We start from the raw sequence: 24,033 nt of genomic DNA, 5'->3' as shown, positions 1-24,033 counted from the left end.
GCTGATCTGGCTGAAGTAGTTCTTCTGCACTGGGTGTGCTACGTTGCCCTTGAGCTTCAAGGCACAAAGTGCTGAATTGTTTCCAAAGGCGGAGATAGGCCCCAAAGCGTCTTGCTTCCAGCTCTTTGGGAAGCTAAGAAACAACTCGCTCTGCACAGTGCTCTTACAGCCTACTGCGAACATCTCTTACAAAGGCCTGTGAAACGCAGTTTCTCTGCAGGCCTGACCTGGCTGAAGTAGAAGTTATGCTGTGGGAGGGCTACATTGCTCTAGAGCTTCAAGGCTGAAAGCCCTGCCTTGTTTCCAAAGGGAAAGATACGCCAAAAAGCATATTGCTTCCAGTTCTTTGGGAAGCTAAGAAACAAATCGCTCTGCACAGTGTTCTTACAGCCTACTGGGAACATCTCTTACAAATGCCTGTGAAACGCAGTTTCTTTGCAGAGCTGATCTGGGTGAAGTAGAACTCCTGCTCTGGGTATGCTACATTGCCCTAGAGCTTCAAGGCGCAAAGCCCTGCCTTGTTCCCAAAGGGGGCGATAGGCCCCAAATCATCTTGCATCCAGCTCTTTGGGAAGCTAAGAAACAACTCGCTCTGCACAGTGCTCTTACAGGCTACCTGGAACATCTCTTACAAAGGCCTTTGAAACGCATTTTCTTCGCTGCCCTGATCTGGCTGACGTTGAACTACTGCTCTGCCGTGTGCTGCATTGCCCACATGATGCAAGGCGCAAAGTACTGCCTTGTTTGCGAATGGGGAGATAGGCCCCAAAGCATCTTGCTTCCAGCTCTTTCGGAAGCTGAGAAACAACTCGCTCTGCACAGTGCTCTTACAGCCTACCGGGAACATCTCTTACAAAGGCCTGTGAAACGCAATTTCATTCTGGGCCTCCTCTGGCTGAAGTAGAACTTCTGCTCTGCCATGTGCTACATTGCCCTAGAGCTTCAAGACTCAAAGCCCTGCCTTGTTTCCAAAGGGGAAGACAGGCCCCAAAGCATCTTGCTTCCAGCTCATTGGGAAGCTAAGAAACAACTCAGTCTGCACAGTGCTCTTACAGACAACTGGGAACATCTCTTCCAAAGGCCTGTGAAACGCAGTTTCTTGGCAGGCCTGATCTGGCTGAAGTAGAACTTCTGCGGTGGGTGTGCTACATTGCTCTAGAGCTTCAAGGCTGAAAGCCCTGCCTTGTTTCCAAAGGGAAAGATACGCCAAAAAGCATATTGCTTCCAGTTCTTTGGGAAGCTAAGAAACAAATCGCTCTGCACAGTGTTCTTACAGACTACTGGGAACATCTCTTACAAAGGCCCGTGAAACGCAGTCTCTTTGAAGGCCTGATCTATCTGAAGTAGAACTTCTGCTCTGGGTGTGCTACATTGCCCTAGAGCTTCAAGGCCCAAAGCCGTGCCTTGTTTCCAAAGGGGGAGATAGGCTCCAAAGCATCTTGCTTCCAGCTCTTGGGGAAGCTGAGAAACAACTCGCTGTCCACAGTGCTCTTACAGCCTACCGGGAACATCTCTTACAAAGGCATGGGAAACGCAATTTCTTTGCAGGCCTGATCTGGCTGAAGTATAACTTCTGCTCTGGCTGTGCTATATTGCCCTAGAGATTCAAGGCACAAAGTGCTGAATTGTTTAGAAACTTCTCAGATAGGCACCAAAGCATCTTGCTTCCAGCTCTTTGGGAAGCTAAGAAACAACTCGCTCGGCACAGTTCTCTTACAGCCTATCGGGAACATCTCTTACAAAGGCCTGTGAAACGCAGTTTCTTTGCAGGCTGATCTGGCTGAAGTAGTTCTTCTGCACTGGGTGTGCTACGTTGCCCTTGAGCTTCAAGGCACAAAGTGCTGAATTGTTTCCAAAGGCGGAGATAGGCCCCAAAGCGTCTTGCTTCCAGCTCTTTGGGAAGCTAAGAAACAACTCGCTCTGCACAGTGCTCTTACAGCCTACTGCGAACATCTCTTACAAAGGCCTGTGAAACGCAGTTTCTCTGCTGGCCTGACCTGGCTGAAGTAGAAGTTATGCTGTGGGAGGGCTACATTGCTCTAGAGCTTCAAGGCTGAAAGCCCTGCCTTGTTTCCAAAGGGAAAGATACGCCAAAAAGCATATTGCTTCCAGTTCTTTGGGAAGCTAAGAAACAAATCGCTCTGCACAGTGTTCTTACAGCCTACTGGGAACATCTCTTACAAATGCCTGTGAAACGCAGTTTCTTTGCAGAGCTGATCTGGGTGAAGTAGAACTCCTGCTCTGGGTATGCTACATTGCCCTAGAGCTTCAAGGCGCAAAGCCCTGCCTTGTTCCCAAAGGGGGCGATAGGCCCCAAATCATCTTGCATCCAGCTCTTTGGGAAGCTAAGAAACAACTCGCTCTGCACAGTGCTCTTACAGGCTACCTGGAACATCTCTTACAAAGGCCTTTGAAACGCATTTTCTTCGCTGCCCTGATCTGGCTGACGTTGAACTACTGCTCTGCCGTGTGCTGCATTGCCCACATGATGCAAGGCGCAAAGTACTGCCTTGTTTGCGAATGGGGAGATAGGCCCCAAAGCATCTTGCTTCCAGCTCTTTCGGAAGCTGAGAAACAACTCGCTCTGCACAGTGCTCTTACAGCCTACCGGGAACATCTCTTACAAAGGCCTGTGAAACGCAATTTCATTCTGGGCCTCCTCTGGCTGAAGTAGAACTTCTGCTCTGCCATGTGCTACATTGCCCTAGAGCTTCAAGACTCAAAGCCCTGCCTTGTTTCCAAAGGGGAAGACAGGCCCCAAAGCATCTTGCTTCCAGCTCATTGGGAAGCTAAGAAACAACTCAGTCTGCACAGTGCTCTTACAGACAACTGGGAACATCTCTTCCAAAGGCCTGTGAAACGCAGTTTCTTGGCAGGCCTGATCTGGCTGAAGTAGAACTTCTGCGGTGGGTGTGCTACATTGCTCTAGAGCTTCAAGGCTGAAAGCCCTGCCTTGTTTCCAAAGCGAAAGATACGCCAAAAAGCATATTGCTTCCAGTTCTTTGGGAAGCTAAGAAACAAATCGCTCTGCACAGTGTTCTTACAGACTACTGGGAACATCTCTTACAAAGGCCCGTGAAACGCAGTCTCTTTGAAGGCCTGATCTATCTGAAGTAGAACTTCTGCTCTGGGTGTGCTACATTGCCCTAGAGCTTCAAGGCCCAAAGCCGTGCCTTGTTTCCAAAGGGGGAGATAGGCTCCAAAGCATCTTGCTTCCAGCTCTTTGGGAAGCTGAGAAACAACTCGCTGTCCACAGTGCTCTTACAGCCTACCGGGAACATCTCTTACAAAGGCATGGGAAACGCAATTTCTTTGCAGGCCTGATCTGGCTGAAGTATAACTTCTGCTCTGGCTGTGCTATATTGCCCTAGAGATTCAAGGCACAAAGTGCTGAATTGTTTAGAAACTTCTCAGATAGGCACCAAAGCATCTTGCTTCCAGCTCTTTGGGAAGCTAAGAAACAACTCGCTCGGCACAGTTCTCTTACAGCCTATCGGGAACATCTCTTACAAAGGCCTGTGAAACGCAGTTTCTTTGCAGGCTGATCTGGCTGAAGTAGTTCTTCTGCACTGGGTGTGCTACGTTGCCCTTGAGCTTCAAGGCACAAAGTGCTGAATTGTTTCCAAAGGCGGAGATAGGCCCCAAAGCGTCTTGCTTCCAGCTCTTTGGGAAGCTAAGAAACAACTCGCTCTGCACAGTGCTCTTACAGCCTACTGCGAACATCTCTTACAAAGGCCTGTGAAACGCAGTTTCTCTGCAGGCCTGACCTGGCTGAAGTAGAACTTATGCTGTGGGAGGGCTACATTGCTCTAGAGCTTCAAGGCTGAAAGCCCTGCCTTGTTTCCAAAGGGAAAGATACGCCAAAAAGCATATTGCTTCCAGTTCTTTGGGAAGCTAAGAAACAAATCGCTCTGCACAGTGTTCTTACAGCCTACTGGGAACATCTCTTACAAAGGCCTGTGAAACGCAGTTTCTTTGCAGAGCTGATCTGGGTGAAGTAGAACTCCTGCTCTGGGTATGCTACATTGCCCTAGAGCTTCAAGGCGCAAAGCCCTGCCTTGTTCCCAAAGGGGGCGATAGGCCCCAAATCATCTTGCATCCAGCTCTTTGGGAAGCTAAGAAACAACTCGCTCTGCACAGTGCTCTTACAGGCTACCTGGAACATCTCTTACAAAGGCCTGTGAAACGCATTTTCTTCGCTGCCCTGATCTGGCTGACGTTGAACTACTGCTCTGCCGTGTGCTGCATTGCCCACATGATGCAAGGCGCAAAGTCCTGCCTTGTTTGCGAATGGGGAGATAGGCCCCAAAGCATCTTGCTTCCAGCTCTTTCGGAAGCTGAGAAACAACTCGCTCTGCACAGTGCTCTTACAGCCTACCGGGAACATCTCTTACAAAGGCCTGTGAAACGCAATTTCATTCTGGGCCTCCTCTGGCTGAAGTAGAACTTCTGCTCTGCCATGTGCTACATTGCCCTAGAGCTTCAAGACTCAAAGCCCTGCCTTGTTTCCAAAGGAGAAGATAGGCCCCAAAGCATCTTGCTTCCAGCTCATTGGGAAGCTAAGAAACAACTCAGTCTGCACAGTGCTCTTACAGACAACTGGGAACATCTCTTCCAAAGGCCTGTGAAACGCAGTTTCTTGGCAGGCCTGATCTGGCTGAAGTAGAACTTCTGCGGTGGGTGTGCTACATTGCTCTAGAGCTTCAAGGCTGAAAGCCCTGCCTTGTTTCCAAAGGGAAAGATACGACAAAAAGCATATTGCTTCCAGTTCTTTGGGAAGCTAAGAAACAAATCGCTCTGCACAGTGTTCTTACAGACTACTGGGAACATCTCATACAAAGGCCCGTGAAACGCAGTTTCTTTGAAGGCCTGATCTATCTGAAGTAGAACTTCTGCTCTGGGTGTGCTACATTGCCCTAGAGCTTCAAGGCCCAAAGCCGTGCCTTGTTTCCAAAGGGGGAGATAGGCTCCAAAGCATCTTGCTTCCAGCTCTTTGGGAAGCTGAGAAACAACTCGCTGTCCACAGTGCTCTTACAGCCTACCGGGAACATCTCTTACAAAGGCATGGGAAACGCAATTTCTTTGCAGGCCTGATCTGGCTGAAGTATAACTTCTGCTCTGGCTGTGCTATATTGCCCTAGAGATTCAAGGCACAAAGTGCTGAATTGTTTAGAAACTTCTCAGATAGGCACCAAAGCATCTTGCTTCCAGCTCTTTGGGAAGCTAAGAAACAACTCGCTCGGCACAGTTCTCTTACAGCCTATCGGGAACATCTCTTACAAAGGCCTGTGAAACGCAGTTTCTTTGCAGGCTGATCTGGCTGAAGTAGTTCTTCTGCACTGGGTGTGCTACGTTGCCCTTGAGCTTCAAGGCACAAAGTGCTGAATTGTTTCCAAAGGCGGAGATAGGCCCCAAAGCGTCTTGCTTCCAGCTCTTTGGGAAGCTAAGAAACAACTCGCTCTGCACAGTGCTCTTACAGCCTACTGCGAACATCTCTTACAAAGGCCTGTGAAACGCAGTTTCTCTGCAGGCCTGACCTGGCTGAAGTAGAAGTTATGCTGTGGGAGGGCTACATTGCTCTAGAGCTTCAAGGCTGAAAGCCCTGCCTTGTTTCCAAAGGGAAAGATACGCCAAAAAGCATATTGCTTCCAGTTCTTTGGGAAGCTAAGAAACAAATCGCTCTGCACAGTGTTCTTACAGCCTACTGGGAACATCTCTTACAAATGCCTGTGAAACGCAGTTTCTTTGCAGAGCTGATCTGGGTGAAGTAGAACTCCTGCTCTGGGTATGCTACATTGCCCTAGAGCTTCAAGGCGCAAAGCCCTGCCTTGTTCCCAAAGGGGGCGATAGGCCCCAAATCATCTTGCATCCAGCTCTTTGGGAAGCTAAGAAACAACTCGCTCTGCACAGTGCTCTTACAGGCTACCTGGAACATCTCTTACAAAGGCCTTTGAAACGCATTTTCTTCGCTGCCCTGATCTGGCTGACGTTGAACTACTGCTCTGCCGTGTGCTGCATTGCCCACATGATGCAAGGCGCAAAGTACTGCCTTGTTTGCGAATGGGGAGATAGGCCCCAAAGCATCTTGCTTCCAGCTCTTTCGGAAGCTGAGAAACAACTCGCTCTGCACAGTGCTCTTACAGCATACCGGGAACATCTCTTACAAAGGCCTGTGAAACGCAATTTCATTCTGGGCCTCCTCTGGCTGAAGTAGAACTTCTGCTCTGCCATGTGCTACATTGCCCTAGAGCTTCAAGACTCAAAGCCCTGCCTTGTTTCCAAAGGGGAAGACAGGCCCCAAAGCATCTTGCTTCCAGCTCATTGGGAAGCTAAGAAACAACTCAGTCTGCACAGTGCTCTTACAGACAACTGGGAACATCTCTTCCAAAGGCCTGTGAAACGCAGTTTCTTGGCAGGCCTGATCTGGCTGAAGTAGAACTTCTGCGGTGGGTGTGCTACATTGCTCTAGAGCTTCAAGGCTGAAAGCCCTGCCTTGTTTCCAAAGGGAAAGATACGCCAAAAAGCATATTGCTTCCAGTTCTTTGGGAAGCTAAGAAACAAATCGCTCTGCACAGTGTTCTTACAGACTACTGGGAACATCTCTTACAAAGGCCCGTGAAACGCAGTCTCTTTGAAGGCCTGATCTATCTGAAGTAGAACTTCTGCTCTGGGTGTGCTACATTGCCCTAGAGCTTCAAGGCCCAAAGCCGTGCCTTGTTTCCAAAGGGGGAGATAGGCTCCAAAGCATCTTGCTTCCAGCTCTTTGGGAAGCTGAGAAACAACTCGCTGTCCACAGTGCTCTTACAGCCTACCGGGAACATCTCTTACAAAGGCATGGGAAACGCAATTTCTTTGCAGGCCTGATCTGGCTGAAGTATAACTTCTGCTCTGGCTGTGCTATATTGCCCTAGAGATTCAAGGCACAAAGTGCTGAATTGTTTAGAAACTTCTCAGATAGGCACCAAAGCATCTTGCTTCCAGCTCTTTGGGAAGCTAAGAAACAACTCGCTCGGCACAGTTCTCTTACAGCCTATCGGGAACATCTCTTACAAAGGCCTGTGAAACGCAGTTTCTTTGCAGGCTGATCTGGCTGAAGTAGTTCTTCTGCACTGGGTGTGCTACGTTGCCCTTGAGCTTCAAGGCACAAAGTGCTGAATTGTTTCCAAAGGCGGAGATAGGCCCCAAAGCGTCTTGCTTCCAGCTCTTTGGGAAGCTAAGAAACAACTCGCTCTGCACAGTGCTCTTACAGCCTACTGCGAACATCTCTTACAAAGGCCTGTGAAACGCAGTTTCTCTGCAGGCCTGACCTGGCTGAGGTAGAAGCTATGCTGTGGGAGGGCTACATTGCTCTAGAGCTTCAAGGCTGAAAGCCCTGCCTTGTTTCCAAAGGGAAAGATACGCCAAAAAGCATATTGCTTCCAGTTCTTTGGGAAGCTAAGAAACAAATCGCTCTGCACAGTGTTCTTACAGCCTACTGGGAACATCTCTTACAAAGGCCTGTGAAACGCAGTTTCTTTGCAGAGCTGATCTGGGTGAAGTAGAACTCCTGCTCTGGGTATGCTACATTGCCCTAGAGCTTCAAGGCGCAAAGCCCTGCCTTGTTCCCAAAGGGGGCGATAGGCCCCAAATCATCTTGCATCCAGCTCTTTGGGAAGCTAAGAAACAACTCGCTCTGCACAGTGCTCTTACAGGCTACCTGGAACATCTCTTACAAAGGCCTGTGAAACGCATTTTCTTCGCTGGCCTGATCTGGCTGACGTTGAACTACTGCTCTGCCGTGTGCTGCATTGCCCACATGATGCAAGGCGCAAAGTACTGCCTTGTTTGCGAATGGGGAGATAGGCCCCAAAGCATCTTGCTTCCAGCTCTTTCGGAAGCTGAGAAACAACTCGCTCTGCACAGTGCTCTTACAGCCTACCGGGAACATCTCTTACAAAGGCCTGTGAAACGCAATTTCATTCGGGGCCTCCTCTGGCTGAAGTAGAACTTCTGCTCTGCCATGTGCTACATTGCCCTAGAGCTTCAAGACTCAAAGCCCTGCCTTGTTTCCAAAGGGGAAGACAGGCCCCAAAGCATCTTGCTTCCAGCTCATTGGGAAGCTAAGAAACAACTCAGTCTGCACAGTGCTCTTACAGACAACTGGGAACATCTCTTCCAAAGGCCTGTGAAACGCAGTTTCTTGGCAGGCCTGATCTGGCTGAAGTAGAACTTCTGCGGTGGGTGTGCTACATTGCTCTAGAGCTTCAAGGCTGAAAGCCCTGCCTTGTTTCCAAAGGGAAAGATACGCCAAAAAGCATATTGCTTCCAGTTCTTTGGGAAGCTAAGAAACAAATCGCTCTGCACAGTGTTCTTACAGACTACTGGGAACATCTCTTACAAAGGCCCGTGAAACGCAGTCTCTTTGAAGGCCTGATCTATCTGAAGTAGAACTTCTGCTCTGGGTGTGCTACATTGCCCTAGAGCTTCAAGGCCCAAAGCCGTGCCTTGTTTCCAAAGGGGGAGATAGGCTCCAAAGCATCTTGCTTCCAGCTCTTTGGGAAGCTGAGAAACAACTCGCTGTCCACAGTGCTCTTACAGCCTACCGGGAACATCTCTTACAAAGGCATGGGAAACGCAATTTCTTTGCAGGCCTGATCTGGCTGAAGTATAACTTCTGCTCTGGCTGTGCTATATTGCCCTAGAGATTCAAGGCACAAAGTGCTGAATTGTTTAGAAACTTCTCAGATAGGCACCAAAGCATCTTGCTTCCAGCTCTTTGGGAAGCTAAGAAACAACTCGCTCGGCACAGTTCTCTTACAGCCTATCGGGAACATCTCTTACAAAGGCCTGTGAAACGCAGTTTCTTTGCAGGCTGATCTGGCTGAAGTAGTTCTTCTGCACTGGGTGTGCTACGTTGCCCTTGAGCTTCAAGGCACAAAGTGCTGAATTGTTTCCAAAGGCGGAGATAGGCCCCAAAGCGTCTTGCTTCCAGCTCTTTGGGAAGCTAAGAAACAACTCGCTCTGCACAGTGCTCTTACAGCCTACTGCGAACATCTCTTACAAAGGCCTGTGAAACGCAGTTTCTCTGCAGGCCTGACCTGGCTGAAGTAGAAGTTATGCTGTGGGAGGGCTACATTGCTCTAGAGCTTCAAGGCTGAAAGCCCTGCCTTGTTTCCAAAGGGAAAGATACGCCAAAAAGCATATTGCTTCCAGTTCTTTGGGAAGCTAAGAAACAAATCGCTCTGCACAGTGTTCTTACAGCCTACTGGGAACATCTCTTACAAAGGCCTGTGAAACGCAGTTTCTTTGCAGAGCTGATCTGGGTGAAGTAGAACTCCTGCTCTGGGTATGCTACATTGCCCTAGAGCTTCAAGGCGCAAAGCCCTGCCTTGTTCCCAAAGGGGGCGATAGGCCCCAAATCATCTTGCATCCAGCTCTTTGGGAAGCTAAGAAACAACTCGCTCTGCACAGTGCTCTTACAGGCTACCTGGAACATCTCTTACAAAGGCCTTGGAAACGCATTTTCTTCGCTGCCCTGATCTGGCTGACGTTGAACTACTGCTCTGCCGTGTGCTGCATTGCCCACATGATGCAAGGCGCAAAGTACTGCCTTGTTTGCGAATGGGGAGATAGGCCCCAAAGCATCTTGCTTCCAGCTCTTTCGGAAGCTGAGAAACAACTCGCTCTGCACAGTGCTCTTACAGCCTACCGGGAACATCTCTTACAAAGGCCTGTGAAACGCAATTTCATTCTGGGCCTCCTCTGGCTGAAGTAGAACTTCTGCTCTGCCATGTGCTACATTGCCCTAGAGCTTCAAGACTCAAAGCCCTGCCTTGTTTCCAAAGGGGAAGACAGGCCCCAAAGCATCTTGCTTCCAGCTCATTGGGAAGCTAAGAAACAACTCAGTCTGCACAGTGCTCTTACAGACAACTGGGAACATCTCTTCCAAAGGCCTGTGAAACGCAGTTTCTTGGCAGGCCTGATCTGGCTGAAGTAGAACTTCTGCGGTGGGTGTGCTACATTGCTCTAGAGCTTCAAGGCTGAAAGCCCTGCCTTGTTTCCAAAGGGAAAGATACGCCAAAAAGCATATTGCTTCCAGTTCTTTGGGAAGCTAAGAAACAAATCGCTCTGCACAGTGTTCTTACAGACTACTGGGAACATCTCTTACAAAGGCCCGTGAAACGCAGTCTCTTTGAAGGCCTGATCTATCTGAAGTAGAACTTCTGCTCTGGGTGTGCTACATTGCCCTAGAGCTTCAAGGCCCAAAGCCGTGCCTTGATTCCAAAGGGGGAGATAGGCTCCAAAGCATCTTGCTTCCAGCTCTTTGGGAAGCTGAGAAACAACTCGCTGTCCACAGTGCTCTTACAGCCTACCGGGAACATCTCTTACAAAGGCATGGGAAACGCAATTTCTTTGCAGGCCTGATCTGGCTGAAGTATAACTTCTGCTCTGGCTGTGCTATATTGCCCTAGAGATTCAAGGCACAAAGTGCTGAATTGTTTAGAAACTTCTCAGATAGGCACCAAAGCATCTTGCTTCCAGCTCTTTGGGAAGCTAAGAAACAACTCGCTCGGCACAGTTCTCTTACAGCCTATCGGGAACATCTCTTACAAAGGCCTGTGAAACGCAGTTTCTTTGCAGGCTGATCTGGCTGAAGTAGTTCTTCTGCACTGGGTGTGCTACGTTGCCCTTGAGCTTCAAGGCACAAAGTGCTGAATTGTTTCCAAAGGCGGAGATAGGCCCCAAAGCGTCTTGCTTCCAGCTCTTTGGGAAGCTAAGAAACAACTCGCTCTGCACAGTGCTCTTACAGCCTACTGCGAACATCTCTTACAAAGGCCTGTGAAACGCAGTTTCTCTGCAGGCCTGACCTGGCTGAAGTAGAACTTATGCTGTGGGAGGGCTACATTGCTCTAGAGCTTCAAGGCTGAAAGCCCTGCCTTGTTTCCAAAGGGAAAGATACGCCAAAAAGCATGTTGCTTCCAGTTCTTTGGGAAGCTAAGAAACAAATCGCTCTGCACAGTGTTCTTACAGCCTACTGGGAACATCTCTTACAAAGGCCTGTGAAACGCAGTTTCTTTGCAGAGCTGATCTGGGTGAAGTAGAACTCCTGCTCTGGGTATGCTACATTGCCCTAGAGCTTCAAGGCGCAAAGCCCTGCCTTGTTCCCAAAGGGGGCGATAGGCCCCAAATCATCTTGCATCCAGCTCTTTGGGAAGCTAAGAAACAACTCGCTCTGCACAGTGCTCTTACAGGCTACCTGGAACATCTCTTACAAAGGCCTGTGAAACGCATTTTCTTCGCTGCCCTGATCTGGCTGACGTTGAACTACTGCTCTGCCATGTGCTGCATTGCCCACATGATGCAAGGCGCAAAGTCCTGCCTTGTTTGCGAATGGGGAGATAGGCCCCAAAGCATCTTGCTTCCAGCTCTTTCGGAAGCTGAGAAACAACTCGCTCTGCACAGTGCTCTTACAGCCTACCGGGAACATCTCTTACAAAGGCCTGTGAAACGCAATTTCATTCTGGGCCTCCTCTGGCTGAAGTAGAACTTCTGCTCTGCCATGTGCTACATTGCCCTAGCTCTTCAAGACTCAAAGCCCTGCCTTGTTTCCAAAGGAGAAGACAGGCCCCAAAGCATCTTGCTTCCAGCTCATTGGGAAGCTAAGAAACAACTCAGTCTGCACAGTGCTCTTACAGACAACTGGGAACATCTCTTCCAAAGGCCTGTGAAACGCAGTTTCTTGGCAGGCCTGATCTGGCTGAAGTAGAACTTCTGCGGTGGGTGTGCTACATTGCTCTAGAGCTTCAAGGCTGAAAGCCCTGCCTTGTTTCCAAAGGGAAAGATACGCCAAAAAGCATATTGCTTCCAGTTCTTTGGGAAGCTAAGAAACAAATCGCTCTGCACAGTGTTCTTACAGACTACTGGGAACATCTCTTACAAAGGCCCGTGAAACGCAGTCTCTTTGAAGGCCTGATCTATCTGAAGTAGAAATTCTGCTCTGGGTGTGCTACATTGCCCTAGAGCTTCAAGGCCCAAAGCCGTGCCTTGTTTCCAAAGGGGGAGATAGGCTCCAAAGCATCTTGCTTCCAGCTCTTTGGGAAGCTGAGAAACAACTCGCTGTCCACAGTGCTCTTACAGCCTACCGGGAACATCTCTTACAAAGGCATGGGAAACGCAATTTCTTTGCAGGCCTGATCTGGCTGAAGTATAACTTCTGCTCTGGCTGTGCTATATTGCCCTAGAGATTCAAGGCACAAAGTGCTGAATTGTTTAGAAACTTCTCAGATAGGCACCAAAGCATCTTGCTTCCAGCTCTTTGGGAAGCTAAGAAACAACTCGCTCGGCACAGTTCTCTTACAGCCTATCGGGAACATCTCTTACAAAGGCCTGTGAAACGCAGTTTCTTTGCAGGCTGATCTGGCTGAAGTAGTTCTTCTGCACTGGGTGTGCTACGTTGCCCTTGAGCTTCAAGGCACAAAGTGCTGAATTGTTTCCAAAGGCGGAGATAGGCCCCAAAGCGTCTTGCTTCCAGCTCTTTGGGAAGCTAAGAAACAACTCGCTCTGCACAGTGCTCTTACAGCCTACTGCGAACATCTCTTACAAAGGCCTGTGAAACGCAGTTTCTCTGCAGGCCTGACCTGGCTGAAGTAGAAGTTATGCTGTGGGAGGGCTACATTGCTCTAGAGCTTCAAGGCTGAAAGCCCTGCCTTGTTTCCAAAGGGAAAGATACGCCAAAAAGCATATTGCTTCCAGTTCTTTGGGAAGCTAAGAAACAAATCGCTCTGCACAGTGTTCTTACAGCCTACTGGGAACATCTCTTACAAAGGCCTGTGAAACGCAGTTTCTTTGCAGAGCTGATCTGGGTGAAGTAGAACTCCTGCTCTGGGTATGCTACATTGCCCTAGAGCTTCAAGGCGCAAAGCCCTGCCTTGTTCCCAAAGGGGGCGATAGGCCCCAAATCATCTTGCATCCAGCTCTTTGGGAAGCTAAGAAACAACTCGCTCTGCACAGTGCTCTTACAGGCTACCTGGAACATCTCTTACAAAGGCCTGTGAAACGCATTTTCTTCGCTGCCCTGATCTGGCTGACGTTGAACTACTGCTCTGCCATGTGCTGCATTGCCCACATGATGCAAGGCGCAAAGTCCTGCCTTGTTTGCGAATGGGGAGATAGGCCCCAAAGCATCTTGCTTCCAGCTCTTTCGGAAGCTGAGAAACAACTCGCTCTGCACAGTGCTCTTACAGCCTACCGGGAACATCTCTTACAAAGGCCTGTGAAACGCAATTTCATTCTGGGCCTCCTCTGGCTGAAGTAGAACTTCTGCTCTGCCATGTGCTACATTGCCCTAGAGCTTCAAGACTCAAAGCCCTGCCTTGTTTCCAAAGGAGAAGACAGGCCCCAAAGCATCTTGCTTCCAGCTCATTGGGAAGCTAAGAAACAACTCAGTCTGCACAGTGCTCTTACAGACAACTGGGAACATCTCTTCCAAAGGCCTGTGAAACGCAGTTTCTTGGCAGGCCTGATCTGGCTGAAGTAGAACTTCTGCGGTGGGTGTGCTACATTGCTCTAGAGCTTCAAGGCTGAAAGCCCTGCCTTGTTTCCAAAGGGAAAGATACGCCAAAAAGCATATTGCTTCCAGTTCTTTGGGAAGCTAAGAAACAAATCGCTCTGCACAGTGTTCTTACAGACTACTGGGAACATCTCTTACAAAGGCCCGTGAAACGCAGTCTCTTTGAAGGCCTGATCTATCTGAAGTAGAAATTCTGCTCTGGGTGTGCTACATTGCCCTAGAGCTTCAAGGCCCAAAGCCGTGCCTTGTTTCCAAAGGGGGAGATAGGCTCCAAAGCATCTTGCTTCCAGCTCTTTGGGAAGCTGAGAAACAACTCGCTGTCCACAGTGCTCTTACAGCCTACCGGGAACATCTCTTACAAAGGCATGGGAAACGCAATTTCTTTGCAGGCCTGATCTGGCTGAAGTATAACTTCTGCTCTGGCTGTGCTATATTGCCCTAGAGATTCAAGGCACAAAGTGCTGAATTGTTTAGAAACTTCTCAGATAGGCACCAAAGCATCTTGCTTCCAGCTCTTTGGGAAGCTAAGAAACAACTCGCTCGGCACAGTTCTCTTACAGCCTATCGGGAACATCTCTTACAAAGGCCTGTGAAACGCAGTTTCTTTGCAGGCTGATCTGGCTGAAGTAGTTCTTCTGCACTGGGTGTGCTACGTTGCCCTTGAGCTTCAAGGCACAAAGTGCTGAATTGTTTCCAAAGGCGGAGATAGGCCCCAAAGCGTCTTGCTTCCAGCTCTTTGGGAAGCTAAGAAACAACTCGCTCTGCACAGTGCTCTTACAGCCTACTGCGAACATCTCTTACAAAGGCCTGTGAAACGCAGTTTCTCTGCAGGCCTGACCTGGCTGAAGTAGAAGTTATGCTGTGGGAGGGCTACATTGCTCTAGAGCTTCAAGGCTGAAAGCCCTGCCTTGTTTCCAAAGGGAAAGATACGCCAAAAAGCATATTGCTTCCAGTTCTTTGGGAAGCTAAGAAACAAATCGCTCTGCACAGTGTTCTTACAGCCTACTGGGAACATCTCTTACAAAGGCCTGTGAAACGCAGTTTCTTTGCAGAGCTGATCTGGGTGAAGTAGAACTCCTGCTCTGGGTATGCTACATTGCCCTAGAGCTTCAAGGCGCAAAGCCCTGCCTTGTTCCCAAAGGGGGCGATAGGCCCCAAATCATCTTGCATCCAGCTCTTTGGGAAGCTAAGAAACAACTCGCTCTGCACAGTGCTCTTACAGGCTACCTGGAACATCACTTACAAAGGCCTGTGAAACGCATTTTCTTCGCTGCCCTGATCTGGCTGACGTTGAACTACTGCTCTGCCATGTGCTGCATTGCCCACATGATGCAAGGCGCAAAGTCCTGCCTTGTTTGCGAATGGGGAGATAGGCCCCAAAGCATCTTGCTTCCAGCTCTTTCGGAAGCTGAGAAACAACTCGCTCTGCACAGTGCTCTTACAGCCTACCGGGAACATCTCTTACAAAGGCCTGTGAAACGCAATTTCATTCTGGGCCTCCTCTGGCTGAAGTAGAACTTCTGCTCTGCCATGTGCTACATTGCCCTAGAGCTTCAAGACTCAAAGCCCTGCCTTGTTTCCAAAGGAGAAGACAGGCCCCAAAGCATCTTGCTTCCGGCTCATTGGGAAGCTAAGAAACAACTCAGTCTGCACAGTGCTCTTACAGACAACTGGGAACATCTCTTCCAAAGGCCTGTGAAACGCAGTTTCTTGGCAGGCCTGATCTGGCTGAAGTAGAACTTCTGCGGTGGGTGTGCTACATTGCTCTAGAGCTTCAAGGCTGAAAGCCCTGCCTTGTTTCCAAAGGGAAAGATACGCCAAAAAGCATATTGCTTCCAGTTCTTTGGGAAGCTAAGAAACAAATCGCTCTGCACAGTGTTCTTACAGACTACTGGGAACATCTCTTACAAAGGCCCGTGAAACGCAGTCTCTTTGAAGGCCTGATCTATCTGAAGTAGAACTTCTGCTCTGGGTGTGCTACATTGCCCTAGAGCTTCAAGGCCCAAAGCCGTGCCTTGTTTCCAAAGGGGGAGATAGGCTCCAAAGCATCTTGCTTCCAGCTCTTTGGGAAGCTGAGAAACAAGTCGCTGTCCACAGTGCTCTTACAGCCTACCGGGAACATCTCTTACAAAGGCATGGGAAACGCAATTTCTTTGCAGGCCTGATCTGGCTGAAGTATAACTTCTGCTCTGGCTGTGCTATATTGCCCTAGAGATTCAAGGCACAAAGTGCTGAATTGTTTAGAAACTTCTCAGATAGGCACCAAAGCATCTAGCTTCCAGCTCTTTGGGAAGCTAAGAAACAACTCGCTCGGCACAGTTCTCTTACAGCCTATCGGGAACATCTCTTACAAAGGCCTGTGAAACGCAGTTTCTTTGCAGGCTGATCTGGCTGAAGTAGTTCTTCTGCACTGGGTGTGCTACGTTGCCCTTGAGCTTCAAGGCACAAAGTGCTGAATTGTTTCCAAAGGCGGAGATAGGCCCCAAAGCGTCTTGCTTCCAGCTCTTTGGGAAGCTAAGAAACAACTCGCTCTGCACAGTGCTCTTACAGCCTACTGCGAACATCTCTTACAAAGGCCTGTGAAACGCAGTTTCTCTGCAGGCCTGACCTGGCTGAAGTAGAAGTTATGCTGTGGGAGGGCTACATTGCTCTAGAGCTTCAAGGCTGAAAGCCCTGCCTTGTTTCCAAAGGGAAAGATACGCCAAAAAGCATATTGCTTCCAGTTCTTTGGGAAGCTAAGAAACAAATCGCTCTGCACAGTGTTCTTACAGCCTACTGGGAACATCTCTTACAAAGGCCTGTGAAACGCAGTTTCTTTGCAGAGCTGATCTGGGTGAAGTAGAACTCCTGCTCTGGGTATGCTACATTGCCCTAGAGCTTCAAGGCGCAAAGCCCTGCCTTGTTCCCAAAGGGGGCGATAGGCCCCAAATCATCTTGCATCCAGCTCTTTGGGAAGCTAAGAAACAACTCGCTCTGCACAGTGCTCTTACAGGCTACCTGGAACATCTCTTACAAAGGCCTGTGAAACGCATTTTCTTCGCTGCCCTGATCTGGCTGACGTTGAACTACTGCTCTGCCATGTGCTGCATTGCCCACATGATGCAAGGCGCAAAGTCCTGCCTTGTTTGCGAATGGGGAGATAGGCCCCAAAGCATCTTGCTTCCAGCTCTTTCGGAAGCTGAGAAACAACTCGCTCTGCACAGTGCTCTTACAGCCTACCGGGAACATCTCTTACAAAGGCCTGTGAAACGCAATTTCATTCTGGGCCTCCTCTGGCTGAAGTAGAACTTCTGCTCTGCCATGTGCTACATTGCCCTAGAGCTTCAAGACTCAAAGCCCTGCCTTGTTTCCAAAGGAGAAGACAGGCCCCAAAGCATCTTGCTTCCAGCTCATTGGGAAGCTAAGAAACAACTCAGTCTGCACAGTGCTCTTACAGACAACTGGGAACATCTCTTCCAAAGGCCTGTGAAACGCAGTTTCTTGGCAGGCCTGATCTGGCTGAAGTAGAACTTCTGCGGTGGGTGTGCTACATTGCTCTAGAGCTTCAAGGCTGAAAGCCCTGCCTTGTTTCCAAAGGGAAAGATACGCCAAAAAGCATATTGCTTCCAGTTCTTTGGGAAGCTAAGAAACAAATCGCTCTGCACAGTGTTCTTACAGACTACTGGGAACATCTCTTACAAAGGCCCGTGAAACGCAGTCTCTTTGAAGGCCTGATCTATCTGAAGTAGAACTTCTGCTCTGGGTGTGCTACATTGCCCTAGAGCTTCAAGGCCCAAAGCCGTGCCTTGTTTCCAAAGGGGGAGATAGGCTCCAAAGCATCTTGCTTCCAGCTCTTTGGGAAGCTGAGAAACAACTCGCTGTCCACAGTGCTCTTACAGCCTACCGGGAACATCTCTTACAAAGGCATGGGAAACGCAATTTCTTTGCAGGCCTGATCTGGCTGAAGTATAACTTCTGCTCTGGCTGTGCTATATTGCCCTAGAGATTCAAGGCACAAAGTGCTGAATTGTTTAGAAACTTCTCAGATAGGCACCAAAGCATCTAGCTTCCAGCTCTTTGGGAAGCTAAGAAACAACTCGCTCGGCACAGTTCTCTTACAGCCTATCGGGAACATCTCTTACAAAGGCCTGTGAAACGCAGTTTCTTTGCAGGCTGATCTGGCTGAAGTAGTTCTTCTGCACTGGGTGTGCTACGTTGCCCTTGAGCTTCAAGGCACAAAGTGCTGAATTGTTTCCAAAGGCGGAGATAGGCCCCAAAGCGTCTTGCTTCCAGCTCTTTGGGAAGCTAAGAAACAACTCGCTCTGCACAGTGCTCTTACAGCCTACTGCGAACATCTCTTACAAAGGCCTGTGAAACGCAGTTTCTCTGCAGGCCTGACCTGGCTGAGGTAGAAGCTATGCTGTGGGAGGGCTACATTGCTCTAGAGCTTCAAGGCTGAAAGCCCTGCCTTGTTTCCAAAGGGAAAGATACGCCAAAAAGCATATTGCTTCCAGTTCTTTGGGAAGCTAAGAAACAAATCGCTCTGCACAGTGTTCTTACAGCCTACTGGGAACATCTCTTACAAAGGCCTGTGAAACGCAGTTTCTTTGCAGAGCTGATCTGGGTGAAGTAGAACTCCTGCTCTGGGTATGCTACATTGCCCTAGAGCTTCAAGGCGCAAAGCCCTGCCTTGTTCCCAAAGGGGGCGATAGGCCCCAAATCATCTTGCATCCAGCTCTTTGGGAAGCTAAGAAACAACTCGCTCTGCACAGTGCTCTTACAGGCTACCTGGAACATCTCTTACAAAGGCCTTTGAAACGCATTTTCTTCGCTGCCCTGATCTGGCTGACGTTGAACTACTGCTCTGCCGTGTGCTGCATTGCCCACATGATGCAAGGCGCAAAGTACTGCCTTGTTTGCGAATGGGGAGATAGGCCCCAAAGCATCTTGCTTCCAGCTCTTTCGGAAGCTGAGAAACAACTCGCTCTGCACAGTGCTCTTACAGCCTACCGGGAACATCTCTTACAAAGGCCTGTGAAACGCAATTTCATTCTGGGCCTCCTCTGGCTGAAGTAGAACTTCTGCTCTGCCATGTGCTACATTGCCCTAGAGCTTCAAGACTCAAAGCCCTGCCTTGTTTCCAAAGGGGAAGACAGGCCCCAAAGCATCTTGCTTCCAGCTCATTGGGAAGCTAAGAAACAACTCAGTCTGCACAGTGCTCTTACAGACAACTGGGAACATCTCTTCCAAAGGCCTGTGAAACGCAGTTTCTTGGCAGGCCTGATCTGGCTGAAGTAGAACTTCTGCGGTGGGTGTGCTACATTGCTCTAGAGCTTCAAGGCTGAAAGCCCTGCCTTGTTTCCAAAGGGAAAGATACGCCAAAAAGCATATTGCTTCCAGTTCTTTGGGAAGCTAAGAAACAAATCGCTCTGCACAGTGTTCTTACAGACTACTGGGAACATCTCTTACAAAGGCCCGTGAAACGCAGTCTCTTTGAAGGCCTGATCTATCTGAAGTAGAACTTCTGCTCTGGGTGTGCTACATTGCCCTAGAGCTTCAAGGCCCAAAGCCGTGCCTTGTTTCCAAAGGGGGAGATAGGCTCCAAAGCATCTTGCTTCCAGCTCTTGGGGAAGCTGAGAAACAACTCGCTGTCCACAGTGCTCTTACAGCCTACCGGGAACATCTCTTACAAAGGCATGGGAAACGCAATTTCTTTGCAGGCCTGATCTGGCTGAAGTATAACTTCTGCTCTGGCTGTGCTATATTGCCCTAGAGATTCAAGGCACAAAGTGCTGAATTGTTTAGAAACTTCTCAGATAGGCACCAAAGCATCTAGCTTCCAGCTCTTTGGGAAGCTAAGAAACAACTCGCTCGGCACAGTTCTCTTACAGCCTATCGGGAACATCTCTTACAAAGGCCTGTGAAACGCAGTTTCTTTGCAGGCTGATCTGGCTGAAGTAGTTCTTCTGCACTGGGTGTGCTACGTTGCCCTTGAGCTTCAAGGCACAAAGTGCTGAATTGTTTCCAAAGGCGGAGATAGGCCCCAAAGCGTCTTGCTTCCAGCTCTTTGGGAAGCTAAGAAACAACTCGCTCTGCACAGTGCTCTTACAGCCTACTGCGAACATCTCTTACAAAGGCCTGTGAAACGCAGTTTCTCTGCAGGCCTGACCTGGCTGAGGTAGAAGTTATGCTGTGGGAGGGCTACATTGCTCTAGAGCTTCAAGGCTGAAAGCCCTGCCTTGTTTCCAAAGGGAAAGATACGCCAAAAAGCATATTGCTTCCAGTTCTTTGGGAAGCTAAGAAACAAATCGCTCTGCACAGTGTTCTTACAGCCTACTGGGAACATCTCTTACAAATGCCTGTGAAACGCAGTTTCTTTGCAGAGCTGATCTGGGTGAAGTAGAACTCCTGCTCTGGGTATGCTACATTGCCCTAGAGCTTCAAGGCGCAAAGCCCTGCCTTGTTCCCAAAGGGGGCGATAGGCCCCAAATCATCTTGCATCCAGCTCTTTGGGAAGCTAAGAAACAACTCGCTCTGCACAGTGCTCTTACAGGCTACCTGGAACATCTCTTACAAAGGCCTTTGAAACGCATTTTCTTCGCTGCCCTGATCTGGCTGACGTTGAACTACTGCTCTGCCGTGTGCTGCATTGCCCACATGATGCAAGGCGCAAAGTACTGCCTTGTTTGCGAATGGGGAGATAGGCCCCAAAGCATCTTGCTTCCAGCTCTTTCGGAAGCTGAGAAACAACTCGCTCTGCACAGTGCTCTTACAGCCTACCGGGAACATCTCTTACAAAGGCCTGTGAAACGCAATTTCATTCTGGGCCTCCTCTGGCTGAAGTAGAACTTCTGCTCTGCCATGTGCTACATTGCCCTAGAGCTTCAAGACTCAAAGCCCTGCCTTGTTTCCAAAGGGGAAGACAGGCCCCAAAGCATCTTGCTTCCAGCTCATTGGGAAGCTAAGAAACAACTCAGTCTGCACAGTGCTCTTACAGACAACTGGGAACATCTCTTCCAAAGGCCTGTGAAACGCAGTTTCTTGGCAGGCCTGATCTGGCTGAAGTAGAACTTCTGCGGTGGGTGTGCTACATTGCTCTAGAGCTTCAAGGCTGAAAGCCCTGCCTTGTTTCCAAAGGGAAAGATACGCCAAAAAGCATATTGCTTCCAGTTCTTTGGGAAGCTAAGAAACAAATCGCTCTGCACAGTGTTCTTACAGACTACTGGGAACATCTCTTACAAAGGCCCCTGAAACGCAGTCTCTTTGAAGGCCTGATCTATCTGAAGTAGAACTTCTGCTCTGGGTGTGCTACATTGCCCTAGAGCTTCAAGGCCCAAAGCCGTGCCTTGTTTCCAAAGGGGGAGATAGGCTCCAAAGCATCTTGCTTCCAGCTCTTTGGGAAGCTGAGAAACAACTCGCTGTCCACAGTGCTCTTACAGCCTACCGGGAACATCTCTTACAAAGGCATGGGAAACGCAATTTCTTTGCAGGCCTGATCTGGCTGAAGTATAACTTCTGCTCTGGCTGTGCTATATTGCCCTAGAGATTCAAGGCACAAAGTGCTGAATTGTTTAGAAACTTCTCAGATAGGCACCAAAGCATCTTGCTTCCAGCTCTTTGGGAAGCTAAGAAACAACTCGCTCGGCACAGTTCTCTTACAGCCTATCGGGAACATCTCTTACAAAGGCCTGTGAAACGCAGTTTCTTTGCAGGCTGATCTGGCTGAAGTAGTTCTTCTGCACTGGGTGTGCTACGTTGCCCTTGAGCTTCAAGGCACAAAGTGCTGAATTGTTTCCAAAGGCGGAGATAGGCCCCAAAGCGTCTTGCTTCCAGCTCTTTGGGAAGCTAAGAAACAACTCGCTCTGCACAGTGCTCTTACAGCCTACTGCGAACATCTCTTACAAAGGCCTGTGAAACGCAGTTTCTCTGCAGGCCTGACCTGGCTGAGGTAGAAGCTATGCTGTGGGAGGGCTACATTGCTCTAGAGCTTCAAGGCTGAAAGCCCTGCCTTGTTTCCAAAGGGAAAGATACGCCAAAAAGCATATTGCTTCCAGTTCTTTGGGAAGCTAAGAAACAAATCGCTCTGCACAGTGTTCTTACAGCCTACTGGGAACATCTCTTACAAAGGCCTGTGAAACGCAGTTTCTTTGCAGAGCTGATCTGGGTGAAGTAGAACTCCTGCTCTGGGTATGCTACATTGCCCTAGAGCTTCAAGGCGCAAAGCCCTGCCTTGTTCCCAAAGGGGGCGATAGGCCCCAAATCATCTTGCATCCAGCTCTTTGGGAAGCTAAGAAACAACTCGCTCTGCACAGTGCTCTTACAGGCTACCTGGAACATCTCTTACAAAGGCCTTTGAAACGCATTTTCTTCGCTGCCCTGATCTGGCTGACGTTGAACTACTGCTCTGCCGTGTGCTGCATTGCCCACATGATGCAAGGCGCAAAGTACTGCCTTGTTTGCGAATGGGGAGATAGGCCCCAAAGCATCTTGCTTCCAGCTCTTTCGGAAGCTGAGAAACAACTCGCTCTGCACAGTGCTCTTACAGCCTACCGGGAACATCTCTTACAAAGGCCTGTGAAACGCAATTTCATTCTGGGCCTCCTCTGGCTGAAGTAGAACTTCTGCTCTGCCATGTGCTACATTGCCCTAGAGCTTCAAGACTCAAAGCCCTGCCTTGTTTCCAAAGGGGAAGACAGGCCCCAAAGCATCTTGCTTCCAGCTCATTGGGAAGCTAAGAAACAACTCAGTCTGCACAGTGCTCTTACAGACAACTGGGAACATCTCTTCCAAAGGCCTGTGAAACGCAGTTTCTTGGCAGGCCTGATCTGGCTGAAGTAGAACTTCTGCGGTGGGTGTGCTACATTGCTCTAGAGCTTCAAGGCTGAAAGCCCTGCCTTGTTTCCAAAGGGAAAGATACGCCAAAAAGCATATTGCTTCCAGTTCTTTGGGAAGCTAAGAAACAAATCGCTCTGCACAGTGTTCTTACAGACTACTGGGAACATCTCTTACAAAGGCCCGTGAAACGCAGTCTCTTTGAAGGCCTGATCTATCTGAAGTAGAACTTCTGCTCTGGGTGTGCTACATTGCCCTAGAGCTTCAAGGCCCAAAGCCGTGCCTTGTTTCCAAAGGGGGAGATAGGCTCCAAAGCATCTTGCTTCCAGCTCTTGGGGAAGCTGAGAAACAACTCGCTGTCCACAGTGCTCTTACAGCCTACCGGGAACATCTCTTACAAAGGCATGGGAAACGCAATTTCTTTGCAGGCCTGATCTGGCTGAAGTATAACTTCTGCTCTGGCTGTGCTATATTGCCCTAGAGATTCAAGGCACAAAGTGCTGAATTGTTTAGAAACTTCTCAGATAGGCACCAAAGCATCTAGCTTCCAGCTCTTTGGGAAGCTAAGAAACAACTCGCTCGGCACAGTTCTCTTACAGCCTATCGGGAACATCTCTTACAAAGGCCTGTGAAACGCAGTTTCTTTGCAGGCTGATCTGGCTGAAGTAGTTCTTCTGCACTGGGTGTGCTACGTTGCCCTTGAGCTTCAAGGCACAAAGTGCTGAATTGTTTCCAAAGGCGGAGATAGGCCCCAAAGCGTCTTGCTTCCAGCTCTTTGGGAAGCTAAGAAACAACTCGCTCTGCACAGTGCTCTTACAGCCTACTGCGAACATCTCTTACAAAGGCCTGTGAAACGCAGTTTCTCTGCAGGCCTGACCTGGCTGAAGTAGAAGTTATGCTGTGGGAGGGCTACATTGCTCTAGAGCTTCAAGGCTGAAAGCCCTGCCTTGTTTCCAAAGGGAAAGATACGCCAAAAAGCATATTGCTTCCAGTTCTTTGGGAAGCTAAGAAACAAATCGCTCTGCACAGTGTTCTTACAGCCTACTGGGAACATCTCTTACAAATGCCTGTGAAACGCAGTTTCTTTGCAGAGCTGATCTGGGTGAAGTAGAACTCCTGCTCTGGGTATGCTACATTGCCCTAGAGCTTCAAGGCGCAAAGCCCTGCCTTGTTCCCAAAGGGGGCGATAGGCCCCAAATCATCTTGCATCCAGCTCTTTGGGAAGCTAAGAAACAACTCGCTCTGCACAGTGCTCTTACAGGCTACCTGGAACATCTCTTACAAAGGCCTTTGAAACGCATTTTCTTCGCTGCCCTGATCTGGCTGACGTTGAACTACTGCTCTGCCGTGTGCTGCATTGCCCACATGATGCAAGGCGCAAAGTACTGCCTTGTTTGCGAATGGGGAGATAGGCCCCAAAGCATCTTGCTTCCAGCTCTTTCGGAAGCTGAGAAACAACTCGCTCTGCACAGTGCTCTTACAGCCTACCGGGAACATCTCTTACAAAGGCCTGTGAAACGCAATTTCATTCTGGGCCTCCTCTGGCTGAAGTAGAACTTCTGCTCTGCCATGTGCTACATTGCCCTAGAGCTTCAAGACTCAAAGCCCTGCCTTGTTTCCAAAGGGGAAGACAGGCCCCAAAGCATCTTGCTTCCAGCTCATTGGGAAGCTAA

The sequence above is a fragment of the Equus asinus genome, chromosome 1 (assembly GCF_041296235.1).
Source record: "Equus asinus isolate D_3611 breed Donkey chromosome 1, EquAss-T2T_v2, whole genome shotgun sequence".
Classification (NCBI taxonomy): Eukaryota; Metazoa; Chordata; class Mammalia; order Perissodactyla; family Equidae; genus Equus; species Equus asinus.
Note: the sequence above shows the minus strand (reverse complement) of the source record.